General features: G+C 38.2%; 1 pseudogene across 1 annotated transcript; it reads right to left on the bottom strand.

Annotated features, from left to right (window-relative positions):
* Positions 1 to 933: 933 nt before the first annotated feature.
* On the bottom strand, positions 934 to 6,350 carry LOC149194623 (putative apyrase 7 pseudogene; annotated as a pseudogene). Its single transcript, XR_016254554.1, has 2 exons — positions 4,536 to 6,350; positions 934 to 1,419 (listed from the first exon to the last, which is right to left on the bottom strand). The product of XR_016254554.1 is annotated as a putative apyrase 7 pseudogene (transcript).
* Positions 6,351 to 6,733: the final 383 nt, after the last annotated feature.

Raw genomic sequence — 6,733 nt, 5'->3', positions numbered from 1 at the left:
CGAGGAGCCATGAAATGAGTGACCACAAAGTAGAGCGATCAAGTGAAGAACTGGTGTGAACTGGTGTGAATATTCCGCTGACTGTGTACCATGGGTTTTCTGTCACCTTCTTCACCGCCGAATGGATGGACGGCTCTCCTCACCACACCCTGCCATCTTCGTCAAGGGACAAGATCCGCTTCATAGAGCTCCCTGATGTTCAGATCGAAGGGGATCGAGGCGCCTCAGATTGCTGTCCTCTCTCATCCATCCACAGACGCTTGGCCTCTCTTTGCTGACGCTTGGTTTCTAAAAAGGCCGATGATCTAATGGTTGGAGTTTATTCCATCGTCTAACAATCGATCTAAGGGCCCATAACGAGACACCGCGGCACGGAGGGGAGTTCCTCTCAGAGGGAACGCCTTACGGCGTAATTACGGTATTCCAACCACTATTTTCTGCCATTTTGGCTCCGAAAAATGACATTTCCTAAATTTAAGATCAATTTTCTTTCCTGATTAAAAAATTGAATGATATAAATCAAGTACATTGTTGTAATAATTATTTGCAATTGGTATAAATTTAAATAGTCTAAAAGGTTTGAAGACTAATTGAATCCTATGAACTTGGAGTTTGACTATTAAAGATAACACATGAATGAACTGCCAATGAACTGTGTTCAGAATCTTCCTTTTAACCTCTGAAAAGTAAAGAAACTTTACACTGCCAGGAAACAACACGGGTCCCAAGAGATTTCGAAATTTCCAAAAAGAATAAAATGATAACTCTATAATATGACATTTGGCTGTCAGCGACCTGAAGTTGAAAAAAAAATGTTATTTAAAATGCATTTATGTTACAAATATCCATCAAAGACGCTAAGCGAGATGAATATGCTAACATTACAGATAAAATTAACAAGATCCAACCATCCGCCAAAATGTAGAGAGACCAAAAATACAATTCGCAATATTTTAGTATATATTTCAGTTGTGCTGTAGGGATCTCCCCTCAATACATAAAGAACCAGCCCAGAGATGCTGCATAAAGCTACACTCGCTTAACAAGTTGATATTCCAGATTCTCCTGTAATGTACACTTTTGAGAAAAGCACAGCCTTTCTCTAAAATCTATATACAGCTTCTAGCCATCACAACTTGACGACATGGCTCTCTAAAACTGATAAACTGAGATCTTCTCTTGATTGTGATCGTCGACTCTGCAACCGCATTTGACCTCTGTGAGGCGTCCACAAGGGTCCAGTATCAGTTTGTATTTGCCCCAAATTGCTTGGAAAACACAATCCAACTGACACAGTTGACTGGTGCTTGAGAGAATCAGCATGTTGCACACTTCCACCCGCAAGGCTTTGCGCAAGTCCAAATGGTTGCTGACACCCTGAATTTGAAGGGCTAAGTGGTATCTTTGCTCTTCCATCCCCTGAAAATAATGAAGAAAAATAATTCCAGTTACATTACAGAATATGATGCTTGGGAAAACACAGACAGAAATCATATACAATTTGCAACATCATGATTCATAACTGTTTTAATTTCATTTCAAGGAAGAATAAACAACATTATTAGAATTACATGACAAATGAATTTGGAAGGTTTCCTGTGATGAGATCAATAAAGTAGATACAAAATCCTTCTTGTAAAGTAAAACTAAACAATAGAAATCTTAATGGCGACCACATGAATTTCTATCCCATCCAATCAGGATTAGTAGACTGAGCATGTTATTAAAAGAAGCAAAGCTTCTCCCCCGAACCACTTATAGGGAAGGCAGTTTCACAACACATGAGACAGAATAAAATGGGGGAAACTAGTTGAAGGATCAAAGCACCAAAGACAATAGAAACAAATCTACAAACTGTAGTCCTGGACTTAAATTTCAGTTCAATGATAATACATGAGAAGAGTAGAACATGCAGCCTACCTCCTACAATGGATGTCAGCCCATCCCCTAGAATTGCCTTATTTGATCCTTTTTTAGTTTTTTATAGTAGCTTCAACCACACCAGATAGCAATTCTGGAAATGAGTTCAAACAACTTTAGGAAAATGGAAAAGAAGAGATGAAATTCCTCATTGTAAATAAATGTCAGTTGCATCAGAACCAAGCCCATAAAAAAAGAAATCCAATCAGATCCAAAACGTATCCATGTTTACAGTATGTGTAAACAAAGCTAAAGCTTTTGGAGAGATGCAAAAGTGGTGAACTTCTATTCGATCCTTGCTAATTCTGTCCATGATATGAACAACTTCCCCATATAACTCCGTTTGTCAAGAATAACTTAGAGCAATGCCTTTGGAGAAAAAGGAAATGATAAGCAAATAATGAGCATGTAAGAGGTTGGGGAAAGTTAAGCCTAGATCACACGGGAAACACATTCAACTTGAGTTTGTCACCATGTTGATGGTTATCCCCTGGATTAACTACCTACGAAGGTGCACTGTCTTTGATATCTCTTGCATGTAAAATTTTCCCTCAATTTCCAGGATCGAAGAAGTATGCATTGTATTAAATTATAACCAAAATTGGAATCAAACTATTCTAATGTTAAAAACTTCTTCTGAATGTCACTCATCAGAAAAGGAATGCATTGCCATGGATCAGTGGCCAATGAAGAGGAGCATAAAAAAAATAGTGACAAGCATGATCTGCAATGTTACAATTGATGTTATAGCTCAGATCTTTTTGACACATTTCACAAGCAGGGAACAAGGAAAGAATCCTGAGCATATGACCAGAAACAAGGGTCAACTAAGATGCCCTAAGGCACATGCCAAGAAACGTGTTGGTGTGATAACAGAACTAGAGAGGACACTCCTTTGTGACCAGATGCTGAAAAGAGTCATGGCTATGCAGGTTAGCCCAGTAGCAAATTTAGGCACTATGGATCTGGTCTTGAATAGAAAAAACGAAATAACTAATTGCTAGATTCCTGTTTGCATATTAAATACAAGGGGTGAAAAACATATCATTAATAATTTCTCAGTACTACAAGGTACCTCCAGGGAAATACACTTGCTGTTTCTTCAATTTGGTCGCTTCTTTAACATAGTTACGACACATACTAATGACCACACAACATTTCAAATTCAAGTTAGCCTCTTTTCCTAAATGACTATCTCGTCCGTAGAAAAGATCAGCTCTATAAACTCTATTATAAGGTTTATTAAGGAACACACACATGGTATGACTTCTACATTTGAGAAATATATGTGTTTTATAATTAAACAAGCTTTGGGAAGTATCCTGTGTACAGTGTTAAATCTTTTATATTTGCTTTAAGGAAGGCATGCTTTTTGAAATTCATGGAATCTCCAAATGTTTCATTGTCCACTTTGACTGTTTGACATAATCCAACAACGTCAACGATATCATGTAGAATGTCATCGAGTATCCCATTCTTCATATCCACAGTTCTTGACTCACGCAAATGGTGCATCAAAGGCACTTGGTTTCATCCTTGTGAACAAAGCATCCAGGAAGGGAGGCACCTCAGCTCACTTGGAATCCCAGAAACCTGATTATGAGGAAACATTAGATGCAGCCACAATGCCACATTATAATATACCCATTTTCCACACAATACTGCCATAGGTGTTCCCAATCATCTGAAACGCTTCATAGACTTTAAACCTGTTCTGCATTTAATTGTGTAGTAATCACAAAAATGAAAAATGTGGAACAGCAATAGCCAAACATATCAAGAGCCCATGAGCTTTTAGTCTTGAACAGCTCATGACCTGAGGATGCCTCTTCTGTGGTTTTACCCTTGTTGAGATTAGTGGAACATGAGAAAATTGATTGACATCCTCAACGGGAGTGAGCTGACTTTATTCCACATACTACAAGTTCACATGTACAGATCCTTTGTTGTGTGTTATTTTTTCATGGAACAAATCATCATCATGAGTATAGTTACAGAAATTATAAACTATTGCTAATACTCAGCTGAGCACTAGTCCAAACTAATCGTATTAATCTTCTCAAAACCTTTGGCAAACCAAAGACAACCAAGCATGGCACTCAAGCAACAAACACTTGTAAATTCAATAAGAAACTTAAGTGAAAATTTTATGCAAAAACAGGGGAATCAACATTTCTGTAACCACGGAGGTTAAAAACTTGACATAAGCATAAGATGCAGCGAAGAGTAATAAATGCATAGCCTCTGAAAGAAAAGAGAATTAAAAGGCAACATAAACACAAACATATAGAGGCAGATTGTCAAGTGAGTGAAGGAAAAGAAAAATGATCAATTAAGATTATTCAATTGGTAAAATAAGTTTTTTCTGAGTTAAGGCTTCTGTGATGTGAATAACTTTGATTAATTTTTTTTGGATCCATCACACTGAGTTTTTTGAGTTGATATTTGGAGGCTTCGAGCCAGCAAGTGTTTTTTGAGTCCTGATGGTGAGCCACTCTGGCTGGATCAAAATGTCAACTCAAAAAACTCACTGTGATGGATCTGGAAGAATTTAATCAAAATGGCAAAAAAACTGTTGAAGATGAATAATTTAAAGTTTCAGTTACAGAGCTTACCAAAACGACTTGGAGAAATTCCATTACCGATGGAACAATGCAGCACCTAAAGTCCAAGTAATGCTACCAGACCCCACAACTACTTGTTGCTCCTTCAATTGCAAACCATCTCTCAGGAGTGATACTATATATGGAGCACGAAAACAATATTGTTCTATAAAAGGCTGTGGAACAACACTCCGCTCAGCATCTTGCCAAGTTTTAGTGCAGAACTCCCGACCCTTCTCTAGAACATCATTAAATGAAGCAGCAGCAGATAGATTAAAAAACTTGAACCCAACAAAGAAACCTGACATAGCATAGAATTGCCCTTGAGATTGTTGCTGTTGATCACTGATAGCACAAGGATGTTGTTTGCAGTCTGTCCCTGCCCCCGAATGTGACCATTCAGAGGCATTTATGGTTGATTTCGCTAGAGCTTCACATTCTTCCCAGTTGGGCTCACCAATCAACTCAAGCCCTACTCGAGATTCTTCTTTACTTATGTCTCTTCCACCAACCAGAGGACTTCCATTCTGGAGTAAGAAAGAACACTGAGAACATGAGTATTGCTGTCTATAACCAGCATGTATGCAAGGATGATTGAGATGCAACTGACCACCAGAGAATTTCCCACTGTCAGTTTTTAAATTTTTTCTGAGTAGAAGTACAACGGACTTTTCAAAGGCATCATTTAGGCCATAACCTGTAAGAGAATATGCATTTAGATGGCGTTCCATTGTTCCAATGGTCAGATTCAAGCCATATATAGATTCAAATATCACCTGTAATGAGGAACCCCCTAAGTCAAGTGCACCAAACGTCTCCAGAATCCGCATATTCTGCAATCTACCCATCATATAATTAAGAGCTACCCATCCATAGTAAGCCTCTTCTACCCCAGTAATTATCCTAACGCAGTTTCTTCGACACATAAATGGAGATTCTTCTAGAATTGACCATGCCTTGTCCAGGATCCATTCTGAATCTGAACTTGGCATCCTGCGAAGCCCTGCTGTGGCCAAAAGGAAAAGAGGGCTATTTTTATGAGCATGAGCCGGTATTTGCTTTTCAGCCCACTGGAGCAGTGGTTCCATGGCTGACCTCAACCCTGATTCATTGTGTAAAAGTTTATCAAAACCAGGTTCAGTTTCCATGCGATGATAAGCTCGACCATTCTGTTGCCTTGACTTGTCATCAGTACCTTCAGGAAATGGGCGCAGCACCATTGGAAGACTCCCTTGATGCTTGCCATCATTCCGCACCCACTCATACACATAAACTCGGGTACCAGTGCTCCCACAGTCCAAAACTATAGAAAAATGTGATGCCTCTGTACTCCGATAAGATTTTAACCAACCAAATCCCACAATGATCAGAATTAAAAGCATTAAGAGAAGTAAAAACCCAACAGCCACCTTTAACCAGCATTGTTTTCTCAATGGTGTTGAAGGTAGGCCCTTCTCCTTTGAAAAGCTAGTGCCTCCTCCTGTGCCCTCCCTTATCGATGAAGGTTTTGTTCGAAGAATACCAGCACCGCTCAAGGCTAAATCCCCTTCTTCAGAACCAACCTTGCGGTATGTTGAGAAGTCTTGGATAGACGATGAAAGCCGCAGGCCACCTGTCTTTCCATAACCTGCCCATGCAGACCTGAAGGGTGAAGCTAAGGGCGGCAATGCAGAAGATGAAACAGAAGAGCCAGAAGCTGATGAAGATGCAGAGAAATGACTCGCCGATGATCTAATGGTTGGAGTTTATTTCATCGTCTAACAATCGATCTAAGGGCCCATAACGAGACACCGCGGCACGGAGGGGAGTTCCTCTCAGAGGGAACGCCTTACGGCGTAAAAATAATAAAATTTAATTAGTAATGTTAAATTAGAAATAATATTTTTTTTCTTCATGAAATATAAATAATAGCTAAATAAACCAAAAAAAATGCTTAATACTATTTCTCATTATTATGTGTTTTAATATTTAATTTAAAAAAAAAAAAAAACTCATCAAAATTAAAACAAATAAATTAAAATAATATTAAAAAATAATAAAATTTAATTGTAATATTAAATTATAAATAATATGTAATTTTTTCATCGTCCAACATAAATATATGAATAATAAGTAAATACTTAATACCACGCCTCACAATTATGTGTTCTAACCAATAAAGCGCACAAATAAGGATCTTGATTACACCAACAACGAAAAATAAAAAATAA

This window comes from Pinus tabuliformis, chromosome 2_2, assembly GCF_031772625.1.
Source record: "Pinus tabuliformis cultivar Carrire ecotype Pingquan chromosome 2_2, CPIR1, whole genome shotgun sequence".
NCBI lineage: Eukaryota > Viridiplantae > Streptophyta > Pinopsida > Pinales > Pinaceae > Pinus > Pinus tabuliformis.
The sequence above is the reverse complement of the archived record's forward strand: the minus strand, read 5'-3'. Positions and strand labels throughout refer to the sequence as shown.